Source organism: Chiloscyllium plagiosum, unplaced genomic scaffold (genome assembly GCF_037043375.1).
Source record: "Chiloscyllium plagiosum isolate Xiang-an unplaced genomic scaffold, Cpla_swu_hap1 HiC_scaffold_21, whole genome shotgun sequence".
Classification (NCBI taxonomy): Eukaryota; Metazoa; Chordata; class Chondrichthyes; order Orectolobiformes; family Hemiscylliidae; genus Chiloscyllium; species Chiloscyllium plagiosum.
In genome coordinates this window covers 61,292,135-61,310,442 of record NW_028270159.1, presented here as the reverse complement: position 1 = coordinate 61,310,442, position 18,308 = coordinate 61,292,135, and the positions used below count along the sequence as shown (strand labels likewise).

General features: G+C 44.0%; 1 protein-coding gene across 1 annotated transcript in view; it reads left to right on the top strand.

Moving 5' to 3' along the window:
- LOC122564677 (uncharacterized) overlaps window positions 1-18,308 on the top strand; it is a 70,181-nt gene that overhangs the window by 50,435 nt on the left and 1,438 nt on the right. The window lies entirely within an intron of this gene.

Genomic DNA, 18,308 nt, shown 5'->3' with positions numbered 1-18,308 from the left:
TTAGGCTATCACCTCCCTATTAGAACATAGAACATTACAGCGCAGTACAGGCCCTTCGGCCCTCGATGTTGCACCGCCCTGTCATACTAATCTGAAGCCCATCCCACCTACACTATTCCATGTACGTCCATTTGCCTGTCCAATGACGACTTAAATGCACTTAAACTTGGCGAATCTACTACCGTTGCAGGCAAAGCATTCCATACCCTTACTACTCTCTGAGTAAAGAAACTACCTCTGACATCTGTCTTATACCTATCTGTCCTCACTTTAAAGTTGTGTCCCCTCGTGTTTGCCATCCCCATACTTAGAAAAAGGCTCTCCCTGTCCACCCTATCCTAACCCTCTGATTATCTTGTATGTCTCTATTAAGTCACCTCTCAACCTTCTTCTCTCTAACGAGAACAGCCTCAAGGCCCTCAGCCTTTCCTCGTAAGACACTCCTTCCATACCAGGCAACATCCTAATAAATCTCCTCTGCATCCTTTCCAAAGCTTCCACATCCTTCTTATAATGCGGTGACCAGAACTGTACACAGTACTCCAAGTGTGGCCATACCAGAGCTTTGTACAGCTGCAGTATAACCTCCTGGTTCCGGAACTCAATCCCTCTATTAATAAAGGCCAAAACACTGTATGCCTTCTTAACAACCCTGTCAATCTGGGTGGCAACTTTCAGGGATCGATGTACGTGGACACCGAGATCTCTCTGCTCATCTGCACTCCCAAGAATCCTACCATTAGCCCAGTACTTTGCATTCCGATTACTCCAGCCAAAGTGTATCACCTCACACTTGTCCACATTAAACTCCATTTGCCACCTCTTAGCCCAGCTCTGCATCCTATCTATGTCTCTCTGTAACCTACTACATCCTTCGTCACTATCCACAACTCCACCGACCTTAGTGTCGTCCACAAATGTACTAACCCACCCTTCTAAGCCCTCATCCAGGTCATTTATAAAAATGACGAACAGCAGTGGACCCAACACTGACCCTTGCAGTACGCCGCTAGTAACTGGACACCAAGATGAACATGTTCCATCAACTACAACCCTCTGTTTTCTTTCAGCAAGCCAATTACTGATCCAAACTGCTATGTCTCCCACAATCCCATTCCTCCACATTTTGTATAATAGCCTACTGTGGGGAACCTTATCGAACGCCTTGCTGAAATCCATATACACCACATCAACCGGCTTATTCTCATCTACCTGTTTGGTCGCTTTGTCAAAAAAGTCAATAAAATTCGTTAGGCACGACTTACCCTTCACAAAACCGTGCTGACTGTCCCTGATCAGATTATTCTTTTCTAGATTGTTATAAATCCTATCTCTTATAACCTTTTCCAAAACTTTACCAACAGCTGGTAATTACAGACTCACTGGTCTGTAATTACCAGGGTTGTCTCTACTACCCTTTTTGAACAAGGGAACCACATTTGCTATCCTCCAGTCCTCAGGCAGTATTCCTGTAGACAATGATGATTTGAAGATCAATGCCAAAGGCTCGGCAATCTCTTCCCTTGCTTCCCAGAGGATCCTAGGATAAATCCCATCCGGCCCAGGGGACTTGTCTATTTTCACACTCTGCAGTATTTCTAATACCTCTTCCTTGTGAGCCTCAATCTCTTCTAGTCTAGATGCATGTATCTCTGCATCTTCACTGCCAACATTTTCATTTTCTATAGTGAGCACTGTCAAAAAATATTTATTTCGTGCTTCCCATATCTCCTCTGACTCCACACACAACTTCCCACTATTATCCTTGATTGGCCCTAATTTAGCTCTCGTCATTCTTTTATTCCTGACATACCTATAGAAAGCCTTAAGGTTTACCCTGATCCTATCCGCCAACAACTTCTTATGTCCCCTCTGGCTCTTCTGAGCTCTCTTTTTAGGTCTTTCCTGACTTCCTTGCAACCCTTAAGCAACGTAACTGAATTTTCACATTTTGTCCTTACATAAGCCTCCCCCTCCTTCTTGACCAGGGATTCCACATCCTTAGTAAACCATGGCTCATGCGTTCTATATCTTCCTCCCTGCCTGACAGGTACATACTTATCTAGGACACACAGGAGCTTTTCCTCGAATAAGCTCCACATTTTTAATGTGCTCATCCCCTGCATTTTCCTTCCCCATTCTACGCTTCCTAAATCTTTCCTAATTGCATCGTAAATTCCCTTCCCCCAGCTGTAACTCCTCCCCTTTCCATCACTAAAGTAAACCTGACAGAATTGTGATCACTGTCTCCAAAGTGCTCACCTACTTCCAAATCTAACACCTGGCCAGGCTCGTTACCCAGTACTAAATCTAAAGTGGCTTCGCCCCTTGTAGGCCTGCCTACATACTGTGTCAGGAAGCCCTCCTACACACACTGGACAAAAACTGACCCACCTATAGTACTCGTACTGTAGTTATCCCAGTCAATATTTGGAAAGTTGAAGTCCCCCATGGCAACTACCCTGCCTCTCTCACTCCTATCGAGAATCATCTTTGATATCCTTTCCTCTACATCTCTGGGACTATTCGGAGGCCTATAGAAAGCTCCCAGCATGGTGACTTCTTTCCTGTTTCTAACCTCAGCCATACTACCTCAGTTAACGAGTCCCCAGACATCCTTTCTACAACTGTAATATTGTCCCAGATCAACAATGCCACATCTCCCCCTCTTTTATCATCTTCTCCGTTCTTACTGAAACATCTGAATCCCGGAACCTGCAACAGCCATTCCTGTCCCTGCTCTATCCATGTCTCTGTAATGGCCACAGCATCGAAGTCCCAAGTACCAACCCACGCTGCCAGTTCACCCACTTTACTTCAGATGCTCCTCGCGTTGAAGTTCACACACTTCAAACAGGTTCTCGCTTGCCAGTGTCAGATACTTGATTTTGGAACTCCCTACTCTCATCCTCTTCTGTACCTGGCCTACAATTTTGGTTCCCATCCCCCTGCTTTATTAGTTTAAATCCACCTTAATAGCTTTGGCCAATTTCCCACCCAGAGGAATGGGTTTGATGAAGACCATCTTGCTTGTAGAGGTCCCACCTACCTCAGAAAGAGCTCCAATTATCCAAAAACCTGAAGACCTCCCTGTTGCACCATCCCCGTAGCCACGTGTTCAACTCCTTTCTCTCCCTATTCCACGCGGCACAGGCAGCAAACCAGAGAAAACAACTCTGTTTGTCGTAGCTCTAAGCTTTCATCCTAGCTCCCTGAATTTCTGCCTCAAGTTCCCATCTCTCTTCTGACCTATGTCATTGGTGCCAATGTGGACCATGACTTGGGGCTGCTCTCCCTCCCCCCGAAGGATCCCAAAAACACAATCAGATACATCACGGACCCTGGCACCCGGGAGGCAGCACACCAACCGTGAGTCTCTCTTGTCCCCACAGAACCTCCTATCTGTCCCCCTAACTATTGAGTCCCCAATGACTACTGCTCTGCACCTCTTCCCCCTTTCCTTCTGAGCAGCAGGTCCCCCACTGCTTCCCCCTGGTAAGTCATTCTCTCTCCCCCCCCCCCCCCCCCCCCCCCATTAGTGTTTTTAAAAAATAATCTCTCCTAAGTGCATAATTTGAGGGGAAAAAAACTGATCTGTCCATATTTAGTCCTCTTCAAAAGGTCTGTTGACAGAACTTTGAAAGCAAATCATTGCACCGTTTTTGTCGGTTTTCTTTTACATGTTTGATGTTAAAGAACCAAAAATGAATCAAAATAAAAATTTTAAACCACAGAAATGTAATTTTTGGGGCTGGAGGTGATTACAGAGATAGGGAGGGTTGTGAAGCTGGAGGAGATTATAAGATAGGAAGGATTGTGAGGATAGAGGGGGTTTACAGAGATGAGGACGGTTGTGAGGCGGGGGGGGGTAATAGGGATGGTTATGAGGTCTGAGCGGGATTACAGAGATAGCGTTGTGACACTAAAGGAGATTATTATCCAAGCAGCACTGTTGTGTACTTATGGGACATGGACTGTAGCATTTCAGGAAGGCAGTTCATCACCGCTTTCTCCAAGTCAAAAAAGATCGCCAATATATACTGGTCTTGGCAGCAAATGAATGAAGCCAAGCTGTGAACCCTCCCAGCAGATTGGCTGTGAAGTTACAAGCCTCTCTGGAAATTGAGTTGGGACAAAAGAAAAACAAACGAGCAAACAGTGACATTTCACAGCTGACCTTGGAGATCATTATCAAAACTATTCACAGCTGGGGTTCAGCTGAGTGATTTTATGACTCTTAAAAGATTAGATTAGATTAGATTAGATTACTTACAGTGTGGAAACGGGCCCTTCAGCCCAACAAGTCCAGACCGACCCGCCGAAGCGCAACCCACCCAGACCCATTCCCCTACATTTACCACTTCACTAACACTACGGGCAACTTAGCATGGCCAATTCACCTAACCTGCACATTTTTAGACACTGGGAGGAAACCGGAGCACCCAGAGGAAACCCACGCTGACACGGGGATAGATCTTACTCTGTTTTATTTTAGTAAATAGTCAACATAGGTCTGATGGTGTGTTGAATATTTTTTTAAAAATATAAAACATAGGTACTCAGTTTATTCTAAGGTAGTTTTTTAAAGCAGTAAGACTGTGCCTTTTTCTGGGTCTGTAGTTTGTTTAAGGTCCAAAAATGGCCATTCATAAATTCTTCCTGTCAGATGTCAGAGATTAGGGAGAATTTCAATGATCCTGATGATGTCTGCAGGAAGTGTGGTTGCAAATCCGATTGGATCATGTGGATCAGTTGGATTGGTAGTTAAAGGCAATGAGGAATTTACAGGAACCAGGAGATGTGATAGATGGCAGTTTCTGGAAGATAGAGAAACCTCGGATATAGTCAGGTAGATGGGTTACTTGTAGGAAAGGTAGTAGAGGTATGCAGGTAGTGCAGGAGTCTCCTGTAGCTATCCCCATCTCAAATAACTATGCTGTTTTGGACAATGTAGGGGCTGATAAATTCTCAGGGAATGTAGCACTGAAAGCCAGGTTTCTGGTACTGAGACTGGCTCTACTATAATGAGGGCTACATTGGGTTCCGATCGATCAGTGGTGATAGGGGTCTCTAGTCAGAGGCACAGACTGCCGTTTCTACAGCTGACAGCGAGACATCAGAATGGTGTGTTTGCCTCCCTGGTGCCAAAGTCAAAGTTGTCTTGGAGAGGGTGCAGATTATTCTCAAAGGGGAGAATGACCTGTAGGAGGTTGTTGTACATTGGTATCAATGACATAGGAAGAGAAAAGGACCAGGTCCCGATGAGAAAAAATAGGAAATTAGGCTGGGGGTTAAAATGTAGGTCCTTGAGGTTGGTAATATCTGGAGTACTCCCAGTTCACATGCTAGAAAGAACAGGAATAGTAGGATAGAGAAGATTAATGCTGGTGTAGAGGAAAAGTATTCACATTTTTGGATCATTGGAATCTCTTCCAGGATAGAATTGACCTGCATAAGGAGGATGGATTGATTAGATTAGATTCCCTACAGTGTGGAAACAGGCACTTCCACCAATAAGTCCACACGGACCCTCCGAAGAGTAAAGCACCCAGACCCATTCCCCTGCCCTATATTTACTCCTGACTAATGCACCAAACACTATGGGCAATTTTATCATGGCCAATTCACCTGACCTGCACATCTTTGGATTGTGGGAGGAAACTGGAGCACTCAGAGGAAACCCATGCAGACATGGGGAGAATGTGCAATCTCCACACAGTTGCCCGAGGCTGGAATTGATCCTGGGCCCCTGGTGCTGTCAGGCAGCAGTGCTAACCACTGAGCCACCGTGCTGCCCTAATTGCACCTGAATTAGAAGGGGACTAATATACTGGCGGGGCAATTTGCTTGTACTATTCAGGAGGCATTAAACAGTAAGGGAGGGGCATTACAGAGATAGGGAGGATTGTGAGGCTGGAGGGGGACTGTGTGGAGTTTGTACATTCTCTCTGCATGGGTTTGCTTTGATTTCCTCGCGTCTTCCAAAGATGCTTAGGTAGATTAGCCATGCTAAATTGCCTGTAGGGATGTACAGGCTGGGTAGATTCGTCATAGTGAAGATCCAGAATCCCAGGCGGGACCCCTTGCTCTCAAGATCGGCCAAAAGAATCACTAGGAGTATGGCTGTTTAAAGCAAGGTTACATGTTTAATAAATTAAGGCAACCTGGTGCAGATTTGTCCAGCAACAGAGGTTAAAAGCTTCTGTGTGCCGTGGAGAAATGGCGCAATTACATTTGAAAATTACACATTACTTACATTTTTTTAAGAGACACACAGCCTTAATTACAAGAAAAGACCAATCAAATGTAATAAGGTGACATGATTGACAGCAAGCTAATCCAATGGTATTTCCTGAGAAACAGATTGCTTTATGCACAAAATGATCCCATGCTTGCTAGTTCAAGGTTAGTTTGAATACCAAATCACTGTCTTATGATTCATATTATGAAAACTCAATTATTTTATCTCTAAATACAACCAACTCAGCAAAACATCAGTTCAAGTTCACAGTGTCAAAAGAAAAATCTAAAGCCATTTTGTTATGTTATTTTAAATTGAAAAGCCATTTTGTGGTTAATAAAAATCTACATATATTTGTTTCTTCTGACAGCAGTCTAAATTCAAATTTTAGATCCTCAATAGGAAATACATGGTTACAAGGATAGGGTAGGAGTCTCTTCGGAGGGTTGAAGAGGCCAAATGGCCTGTTTCCACACTGTAGCAATTCTATGAAAATTCCATTAGTTTTAAAATATTTATTGGAAAGGATTGACCAGATCCAAAAGCTAAAGTTCTGAAATGGACAAAGGCCAATTTTGATGGTACAATGCAAGATCTTCCAAAATTTGACTGGGGGAGGCTACTCCCAGGTAAAGGGATGGCTGGAAAGTGAGAACGTAAAAAACAGAAGTAGTAGGAGCAGGAGTAGGTTATCTGGCCCCTCAAGACTGATCCACCATTTCATAAGATCATGGCTGATATTATCATGGACTCAGCTCCATTTTCCTGCCTACTCACCATAACCCTTACTTCCTTTACTATTCAAAAATCTATCTTTTTAAAATCTTTAAAAACATTCAAGAAGGTAGCCTCAACTGCTTCACTCTGCAGGGCGTTCCACAGAGTCACAACCCTTTGGTTGAAGTCATTCCTCCTCAACTCAGTCATAATCTGCTCCCCCTTATTTTAAGGCTGTGTCACTTAGTTCTACTTTCACCTGGCTGTGGAACCCACCACCCTGCTTCTAATTTATCAATCCCTTCATAATTTTACATTTTTTGACAAGAGCCCCCTCATTCTTCTAAATTCTAATGAATACAGTCCCGGTCTACTCAATCTCTTCTCATAAGCCAACCCCCTCAATTCCAGACTCAACTTATTGAACCTCCTCTGCACTCACTCCAGTGCCAGTACATTCTTTCTCAAGTGAGGAGACCAAAACTGTACACAGTACACCAGCACCCCATACAGCTGCAGCGTAACCTCCCTATTTTTAAACGCCATCCATCTAACAATGAAGGACAATATTCCACTTGCTGCCTTAATTACCTGCTGCACCTGCAAACCAATTTTTGTGATTCATGCACAAGGAAACCCAAGTCTCTGCACAGCAGTGTGCTGCAATTTTTTATCATTTACATAATAGATTATTTTGCTGTTATCCTGACCAAAATGAATGACCTTACATTTACCAACATTGTAGTCCATCTGCCAAATCCTTGCCACTCACTTAACCAATCTACATCCCTCTGTAGACATTGTGTCCTCTGCACACTTTGCTCTACCATTTCTCTTAGTGTCATCTGCAAACTGTGACACACTGCACTTGGTTCCCAACTTCAAATCATTTGTGTAAATTGTAAACAATTACGGTCCAACACTAATCTAAACATCCACTTATCCTCACTCTTTACTGTCTGTTAGTTAACCAATCCCTTATCTATAACATGCACCTTTATGTTATGCAGAAGCCTTTTGTGTGGCAGTTTGTCAAATGCCTTCTGGAAATCCGGATATATCACGTCCTCCTTTTCCCGTTGTCCAACATGCTTGTAATAGTTTAGAATCCGTGCAGTTATGAAACAGGCCATTAGGCCCAACAAGTCCACACCAACCCTCAGAGTATCCCACCCAGACCCATTCCCCTACCCTATTACTCTACATTTCCCCTAATTAGTGCACCTAACCTATATAATCCCTGAACACTATAGGCAATTTAGCATGGCCAATTCATCTAACCTGCATGCCTTTAGACTGTGGGAGGAAACCCATGCAGTCACAAGGAGAAAATGCAAACTCCCCAGGGACGGTTGCCCAAGGCTGGAATCAAGGCTGGCACTGTGAGGCAGCTGTGGTAACCGCTGAGCCACCATGCCACCCGTATCTTCAAAAATTTCAGTAAATTAGTTAAACGTGACCTGCCTTTCATGATTCCATGCTGCATCCTTCCGATGGGACAATTTCTACCTATATATCCTGCTATTTCTTTCTTGATCCAATTAAGCATGGACCCCACGGTAGAAGTTAAGCTAACAGATCTATAGTTAGTTGCCTTCTGTCCCACCTTTTTTAAAAATAGTGGCATCATATTTTTTGTTTTCCACGGTGGGTGGCACGGTGGCACAGTGGTTAGCACTGTTGCCTCACAGCGCCAGAGACCCGGGTTCATTTCCCGCCTCGGGCGACTGACTGTGTGGAGTTTGCACGTTCTCCCCGTGTCTGCGTGGGTTTCCTCCGGGTGCTCCGGTTTCCTCCCACAGTCCAAAGATGTGCAGGGTCAGGTGAATTGGCCGTGCTAAATTGTCCGTAGTGTTAGGTAAGGGGTAAATGTAGGGGTATGGGTGGTTTGCGCTTCGGCGGGTCGGTGTGGACTTGTTGGGCCGAAGGGCCTGTTTCCACACTGTAAAGTAATCTAATCTAATCTAATCTAATCAATCTGCAGGAACTATTCCAGAGGCCAGCAAATTTTAGTGAGTTACTATATTAGCTATTTCCCCTGCCATCCCTTTTGATCCCCTGGGATGCATTCTGTCAGGGCCAGGAGACCTGTCTACCTTTAACCTGTTAGCTTGCCAATACTACCTCTATAGTGATAGTGATTGTTTCTAGGTCCTCACCTGCCATTGCCTGTTGATCTCTGAGTCTAGGGAGAGACTGTCCTTGAAGGTGGAGCCAGGGTATGCCAGGCCTTCAAAAATGAGATGAGTGTACAGAGACAGTATGTTTCTGTTAAGGACAAGGCTGTTAGCTGAAGGGAATACTTGATGACTGGAGAAGTCGAGACTCTGGTCAAGAAAATGAAGAAGGCATATGTCAGTATAGACGGCTGGGTTCGAGTAAATTTCAAGAGGAATATAAGTGCAGTAGAAGTTGGGGGTATCCGTTAGTCTTGTGAAACCATAGATCTGTTCCTGGGAACTCTTGCTTCAGTCTTGGTTGATAGAGCAGTGTCTGTTGTGGCTGTAGAGGCCCACGTGGGAGTGGCAGTCTCGGTTGCAGCCTGTCCTACGGTGTTGCCTTGCTGCTATTTTCTCAGTGGGTGCATTTTTCTTCAACAATAAGTTTCAGCCTCTCTTCTCCCCTTTTTAGACCTCTGCGTAATTCCAGCCTTCAGCGAGTGCGTTCGCTTATAATGTCCTTCCACCTCTTAACGTTCATATTGACTTCATGCCTCTCTTGCAGACATGTTTGAAACAAGATGGTGTTCTCTTGCCAGGGGCCAGTTTTCCGTGCAGCAAGTCTTTGTGAATCCTCCCATCTAACATGTAGACCAGCCAGCTGAGATGGCGTTGTTGGAGCAGGGTGAAGAAGCTGGGTATCTGGGCGCGATCCCAGACAAATTGTTGATAACTCGGTCAGTCTACTTGATGTCCAAGATGCATCTCAGGCTGCGAAGGTGGAAGGCATTGAGACGCTGCACTTGTCTGGGGTAGAGTCTCCAGGTCTCGCTGCCATAAAGCAGTGTGCTGAGGACTCAGGTCCTGTAGACTGCAACCTCTGTGTGAGTCGTCAGCCTTCTGTTCTCCCAGACTCTCTGTCAGCCTGACAGATGTTGAGGCTGCTCGTCTGATCTGTCTGTTGATCTCTGAGTCTAGGGAGAGACTGTCCTTGAAGGTGGAGCCAGGGTATGTAGAAGTGTACTCGAGGGAAATCAGGAGGGCAAAAATGGAGACATGAAGTAGGTTTATGGAGAATCCAAAGAGATTCTACAAATACATCAAGGATAAAAGAGTAACTAGGCAGAGAATAGGGCCCCTGAAAGATCAACAAAGCCATCTACGGAACCACAGCAGGTGGGAGAGATGCTGTACTGTATAATTTTTACTGGAGAAGGATATGAAAGCAAGAGAATTTGGAGAAATAAATAGTAATAATTTGAATAGTGTCCATATTATAGGAGGTGGTACTGGATGTCTTAAGTCGCATAAAAGTGGGACCTGCGACCTGATCAGGTGTATCCTAGAACTTTGTGCAAAGCTAGGGAAGTGTTTGCTGGGCCCCTTACTGAGATATTTGTATTATCGATTACCACAGGTCAAGTGCCAGAATATGTGTGCCATTTAGGAAAGGTGGTAAGGAAAGGCCAGGGAACAATAGACCGGTTGAAGATCTGAAATCTTGTGGAGGGGGAGGGGCGGGTCCCTCGGTCAATAAACACACCTGTAAACGATTCTTTGTCAATCACACAAGCAATAGTTTATTCTATGATATGGCTCAGGTCGGTAGACTTTCATTAGCCCACAAGTACGAGTACTTCTAAATCATCAAAAGAATACAGCGACTTTACAGAGTTTGCATAGGGTAAATATACATTGTTCATAGTCAGACATGGAGCATGATTGCATGGTAACAACCAATCAATACATGATAGTTGCTTGATCCAATGATAGTAACTGGTAAATAATTTAGATCATAATGATTTAATTGTCTACTTCTGCATTCTAGTGGTGAGCTATTTATGTAGCTTTAGAGACTAGCTGCAGGTAGTCACGTAGGCGCAGAGCACCATTTTGTCTCTAGCTGCAATTTATAATTAACCTTCTGTATTTTGTTGGAATTACATCAGTCTGCAGTTTCTTGTTTCTGTCTGGTTTTAGTGCAATCTCATTTCGCAATGCAGGAGCCATTTTGTGCAGCCCCTTCAGCCATTTTGTCCTATCTCCCAGATGCCCATATCCTCATGGTGAGCCTGAAGTTATTGGCAGGCAAGTTGGAAGGGATTTGGAGGAACAGGATTTATATTTATTTGGAAATGATTAGGGATAGTCAACATGGCTTTGTGCATGGAAATCATATCTCACTAAATTGATTTAAATTTTTTGAAAAAGTGATAAGACTGATAAAAGCTGAGCAGTGGACATAGTCTCTCTGGACTTCAGAAAGACATTCGACAAGGTTCAAAACAGAGTGGTTAGCAAGATTAGATCAAATGAAATACAGAGAGTACTAGCCATTTGGATACAAAATTGGCTTGAAGGTCGAGACAGAGGGTAGTGGTGAAGGGTTGCTTTTCAGACGGGAAGTCTGTGATCAGTAGTGTGCTGCAAGGATCAGTGCTGGGTCCACTGCTTTGTCATTCATATAAAAGATTTGGATGCGAACATAGAAGGTTCAGTTAGTAAATTTACAGATGACACCAAAATTGGAGGTGTAGTGGACAGCGAAGAAGATTACCTCAGAGTACAATGGGACCTTGATCAAATGGGTCGTTGCAATTTAGTTTAGAGAAATGTGAGGGGATGCATTTGGAAAGGCAAATCAGGGCAGGATTTATACACTTAATGGTAAGGTCCTGGAGAGTGTTGGTAAACAAAGAGACCTTGGGGTGTAGGTTCAGTGTCCTTGAAAGTGGAGTCACGGGTAGGCAAGATAGTGAAGAAAGTGTTTGGTACGCTTGCCTTTATTGGTCAGTGCACTGAGTATAGAAATTGCGACATTATGTTGTGGATGTACAGGACATTGGTTAAGCCACTTCTGGAATTCTTTCAGTTCTTGTCGCCCTGCTGCGGGAAGGATGTTGTGAAACTTGAAAGGGTTCAGAAAAGATTTGCAAAGATGTAGCCAAGGTTGGAGTGTTTGAGCTATAGGAAGAGGCTGAATAGGCTGAGGCTATTTTCCCTGGATCATAATGATTTAATTGTCTACTTCTGCATTCTAGTGGTGAGCTATTTATGTAGCTTTAGAGACTAGCTGCAGGTATTCACGTAGGCGCAGGTCGTCACGTATTAGAAACTGAGAGGTGACCTTATGGAAGATTATAAAATCATTAACATGGATAGGGTGATAATTTGGAGATGCTGATGTTGGACTGGGGTGTACAAAGGTAAAAATCACACAACACCAGGTTATAGTCCAACAGGTTTAATTGGAAGCACACTAGCTTTCAGAGTGTCACTACCACCTGATGAAGGAGCGACGCTCTGAAAGCTAGTGCTTCCAGTTAAACCTGTTGGACTATAACCTGGTGTTGTGTGATTTTTAACTATGGATATGGTGAACAGTCAGAATCCTTTTCCCAGGTTAGGTGAGTTAAAAACTAGAGCGTGTAGACTTAAGGTGAGAGGGATAAGATTTAAAAGGGATGTAAGGGGCATATTTTCAAGCTGAGCATGGTACGTATGTGGAATGAGCTGCCAGAGGAAGTGGTGGAGGCTGGTACAATTACATTTAAAAAGGCATCTGGTTGGATATATGATTAGATTAGATTCCCCACAATGTGGAAACAGGCCCTTCGGCCCAACCAGTACACATCAACCTTCCGAAGAGTAACCCTCCCAGACCCATTTCCCTCTGACTAATTGACCTAACACTATAGGCCTTTTAGCTTGGCCGTTCACCTGACCTGCACATCTTTTGACTGGAAGGAAACTGGAGTACCCAGAGGAAACCCACGCAGACATTGGAAGAATGTGTAAACTCCACACAGACAGTCATCCGAGGCTGGAATCAAACTTGGGACCCTCGTGCTGTGAGGCAGCAGTGCTAACCACTGTGCTGCCCCAAATAGCAAGAATTTAGAGGGCTATGAGCCAAACGTCTCTATGACACTAATAAATTAAAATTGGGATGGGTTTCTCTTTTATGGAGAGGTAGCAGAAGCTATAATTGTCCTTGGAGCTCAGAAGGTTTAAACAGTGATTAAATCCAGGTGCAGATTTGTTTCCAGGATATTTAATCTGCAGAGAGAGATTATTAAAATTGTCACAATTTTTAGTAACCACTTTCAGATAATTGGCAAAAAATGCAGGGTGAAAATGTGAAGATAATTTTACTCAGTAAGTTCTGAGCATCTAGAACAATCTGAACTACCGGTAGCTGGATGCAGATTCAGCAATTATTCTCAAAAGATTTAGAGGGCTATGGGCAAATGACGGGGGAGTTGGGACAGATCCACATCTCCAGAGGGAGAGAGTACAGTGGGTTGAATGGACACCAGCCCTGTGATATTGCCCTGTTCATTGTGAATGATGAAGCTCATCCCAGGGCAGAGAAAGAGGATCCCGCCACTCCCTTCTATTGATGGCAGCTTCAGATCAATAGGAGGAGAGTTGGATTGTCCTCTCGTCAATGGGAGTGAATGAGGGGCATGACCAGCAGCATGACACATGACCATGAACTGTGTAGGTGCAGTGTTGCTCTGAATGGGGATTCTGAGTGTGAAGGGATTGGGAGAGAAAACAGAGATCGAGGGAAAACTTGAGTTAGAGGGCTGGGAGGTTTTATAAATACACAGTTATATAAATATAAATAGGCTGCTGGGCTTGAGTTAGAAATGCCCGGTAAATTAAAATCTAAAGAACTGTGGATGCAATAAATCAGAAACAAAAACAGAAGTTGCTGCAAAAGCTCAGCAGGTCTGGCAGCATCTGTGAAGAGAAATCAGATTGTCTGCATGGGTTTCCTCCCACAATCCAAAGATGTGCAGATTAGGTGACTTGGCCATGCTAAATTGCCCATTGTATTCAGGGATGTGGAGATTAGGTGCATTAGTCAGGGATAAATGTAGAGTAAAAGGGGTCTGGGTGGGATACTGTTCATTAGATTAGATTACTTAGTGTGGAAACAGGCCCTTTGGCCCAACAAGTCCACACCGCCCTGCCGAAGCACAACCCACCCATACCCTTACCTAACACTACGGGCAATTTAGCATGGCCAGTTCACCTGACCTGCACATCTTTGGACTGTGGGAGGAAACCGGAGCACCCGGAGGAAACCCATGCAGACACGGGGAGAACGTGCAAACTCCACACAGTTAGTCGCCTCAGGCGGGAATTGAACCCGGGTCTCTGGTGCTGTGAGGCAGCAGTGCTAACCACTGTGCCACCGTGCCGCCCACCACGGTGTTCAGAGGGTTGGTGCTGTGTAGAAGGGCCTGTTTCCACTCTGTCGGGATTCTACAATTCTTTATGATTCAATACTTCATTGGGCAGAGAATTCCACAAATTCACAACTCTCTGGGTGAAGAAGTTCCTCCTCAATTCAGTCCTAAATCTGCTCCCCCTAATTTTGAGCCTATGGCCTCTATGTAGTTTCACCCACTAGTGGAAATATCTATTCCCTTCGTAATTTTATATGTTTCTATAACATTCCACCCTCATTCTTCTAAACTGCAGTGAATATAATCCCAGCCTACTCAGTCTCTTCTCATAAGCCAACCCCCTTAACTCCGGAATCAACCTAGTGAACCTCCTCTGCACCCCCAGTGCCGGTGCATCCTTTCTCAAGTAAGAAGACCAAAACTGCACACAGTATTCCAGGTGTGGCCTCACCAGCACCCTTTCCAGCTGCAACAAAACCTTTTAAACTCAACCCCTTTCGCAATGAAGAACCAAATTCATTTTGCCTTAATTATCTGCAGACCAGACTTGTGTAATTCATGCACAAGGACACTCGTGTCCCACTGTGCAGCAGCATGCTGCAATTGTTTTTCCATTCAAATAGGAGTTCTTTTTACTGTTATTTCTACCAAAATGGATGACTTCGCATTTATCAACATTGTACTCCACCTGCCAGACCTTTGCCCACTCACTTAAATCATCTATATCCCTCTGCACACTTTGCTCTGCCACACATCTCAGTGTCATCTGCAAATTCCAAATCATCTTTGTAGATTGGAAATAATTGTGGTCTCAATACTGATCCTTGAGGCACACCACGACAAACTGATTGCCAATCAGAAAAGCATTCATTTATCCCCACTCTTTGGTTCCAGTTAATTCACCAATCCTTTCTCTATGCTGATATATTGCCCCCCTCCTCGTTAAAGCCATGCATCTTTATCTTATGCAGCAGCCTTTTGGAAATCTAGATACACCACATCCCCCTTGTCCACTGTGCTCGTAATATTCTCATAGAATTCCCGTGAATTAGTTAAATATGACCTGCCTTTCATGAACCCACACTGTCTGCTCAATGGGACAGTTTCTATATGATGTCTTGCCATTTCTTCAGATTCTGAAACTCCACAGAAAATAGACCCAGCCTATTCAGCCTCTACATATAATTCAAATGCTCCAACCCGAGCAACATTCTTGTAATTTTTTTCTGGATTACGTGGTACCTTTACAAGCCTGACCGGTTGCCTCTGGGCAGAGCTGGAACAAATTTCCTCGTGGGGGCTTTTGTCAGTTGCATTTCAAACTAGTATGACAGGGGCTAGGAACTAAAATGTAGGCTTAGATGGGTTGGATTCAGATCAGGAAATTGGAGGTAGAATATTAGTGATGCAGTCAGTAGCTCAGGAAGACAAAAAAAAAGGAGGATTAAATGAGGATTGAGTCTTGACATCCCAAGAATCAAGGGAGGAAAAAGTGAGGACTGCAGATGCTGGGGCGGATATGGAAGGATCCCTTGGGGCCTTGGAGGGAAGTAAGGGGGGAGGTGTGAGCGCAAGTTTTGCATTTGGCGGATATGAAAGGATCCCTTGGGGCATCCCAAGAATCAGTCTGGTGAACCTTGTTTACAGTCTCTCAGTAACCAAAATATCCTTCCTTGGGAAAGGAGAACAAAAGGTGCACACAAAGGCCCTGACCAAAAGGTATCCCTGCTCCTCTACCTGAAACCTCTCACTATGAAGGCCAACATATCATTTGCATTCTTCACTGCTTATTGCTCCTGCCTGCTCCCGAAAAGAGAAACAAAATGGGATCAGAGTCTCTGATATAAAATTGTTGAACAGTGTTCCCATTCTATCCAAGCTGGTCATCAAGCACCTATTTAGTCCCGTTTTTTTAGCACTCAGCGTGTAACCTATATGGTACTGCCTTGTATGATTATCTAAACATGTCTTCAAGGTTGCAAAGTCCCTGCATCTGTCACCATTTCAGATGCTGCCAGACCTGCTGAGTCACTCCAGCACTTTTTGTTTTTACTTTCAGATTTCCACCATTTTGCTAAAGCATTTACAGTCAGAATTATATGGAAACAGATCCTTCAGGCCAACTCATCCCGATATCCTAAACTAATCCACTTCCATTTGTGAGCGTTTGGCCCATATTCCTGAACACTTCCTATTCATATACCCCTCCAGATGCCTTTTCAGTATAATTGTACCTTCATCTACCACCATCTCTGGCAGATTGTTCCAACCTCAGAGTGAAACGTTTGTCCCTCAGGTCACTTAACCTTTTTCCCTCTGACATTTAACCAATGCCTACTAGTCTCCCACCTGAGGGAAAAAAGACCTTAGCTATTAATCCTATCCATGCTCCTCTATAAGATAACCCTCAGCCTCCAACACTGCAGGGAAAAAGCGCTAGCCTATTCAGCCTCCTAGCAAATAACCTTGTAGATCTTTTCTGAAACCTTTCCAAGTTTAACAACATAGATTCGTAGAGATGTACAGCATGGAAATAGATCCTCATCCATGCTGACCAGCTCATTCCTTACATGCACTACCCTTTGCTTAAAAAAAAAGTGCCACTTTGGTCCCTTTTAACTCCTTCCCCTCTTATGGTACACCTATGCCCAATAGTTTTGGATTGTCCTACTCTGGGAAATAGACCTTGACTATTCACCTCATCCAGATTCCTCATGCTTTTGTAAACTTCTATAAGATAATTTCTCTGCTTCCGAGACTCCAGGGAAAATAGCCCCAGTCCGTTCGGCCTCTACCTATGGTTCAAACGCTCCATCCCTAACGTCGGGAAAAAGTGAGGACTGCAGATACCGGAGCTCAGTGTTGTAGAGTGTGTCGCTGGAAAAACACAGCCATTCAGGCAACATCCGAGGAGAGGAAGATTCAATGCTTCGAGGAGAATCCCTGATGAAGGACTTATGCCCGAAATGTCAATTCTCCTGCTCCTTGGATGCTGCCTGACCGCCATCACACTCTTCAACTCTGACATCATCTTTGTAAATTTTTCTGAACTCTTTCAAGTTTCACAACATCTTTCCTATAGCAGGGAAACCTGAATTGAACAAATTCGAAAAATGGTTTGTCCAATGTCCTGTACAGATGCAACATGACCTCCCAACTCCTATACTCAATGCACTGACCAATAACCGCTAATGTACCAAACACCTCCTTCATTATCCTGTCTACCTGCAATTCCACTTTCAAGGAACCATGAACCTACAAGGTCTCTTCAGTAACAATAGGAACTGACCATTAAGTGGATAAGTCCTAACCTGATAACATCTTTCTGAAATCAGGGAGACAAGAATTGAACGCAGTATTCTAAGATTGGCCTCACCAATGTCAGTGACCTCCCAACTCCTATACTCAATCACAGAATTCGTAGTGTGGAAGCAGGCTATTTGGCCCACAAGTTGACACCAACCATTTGAAGAGCCCTATTCCTTTAACCCTGCATTTTCCATGGCTAATCCATTTAACCTTCATATCTTTGTACTGTGGGAGGAAACCATGCAGACATGGGGAGAATGTGTAAAATCCACTCAGGGTGGAATTGACCCCAGGTGCCTTTATTGGTCATTACATTGACCAATAAAGGCAAGCATGCCAAATACCACCTTCAGCACCCCATCTCCCTAAAACTATGCATTTGTTCTTCGCCCTTCGGAGGGATTGAAGGGTATGGGAGAAAATAGGAAAAGGATTGACTTGTAGATCTATAAAATGCTTCTCCTTTGTTCCTGTCACTCCCACCTCTATCTCTTTCTATAGTTTGGTGCAAATACTTACTGGTTCCCTTCCCTGAAGGACATTTATGAACCAGTTAAATATTAATGATAATCCAGCAGTTTCCCTAAGTGTCATCTCCACAAGTGACCAGATTAATTTCTGTCAGGTTTCAAAGCTTGTGTGTTTTTCTGGTTTCTCCTGATACATTTATTTTCTGTTTGA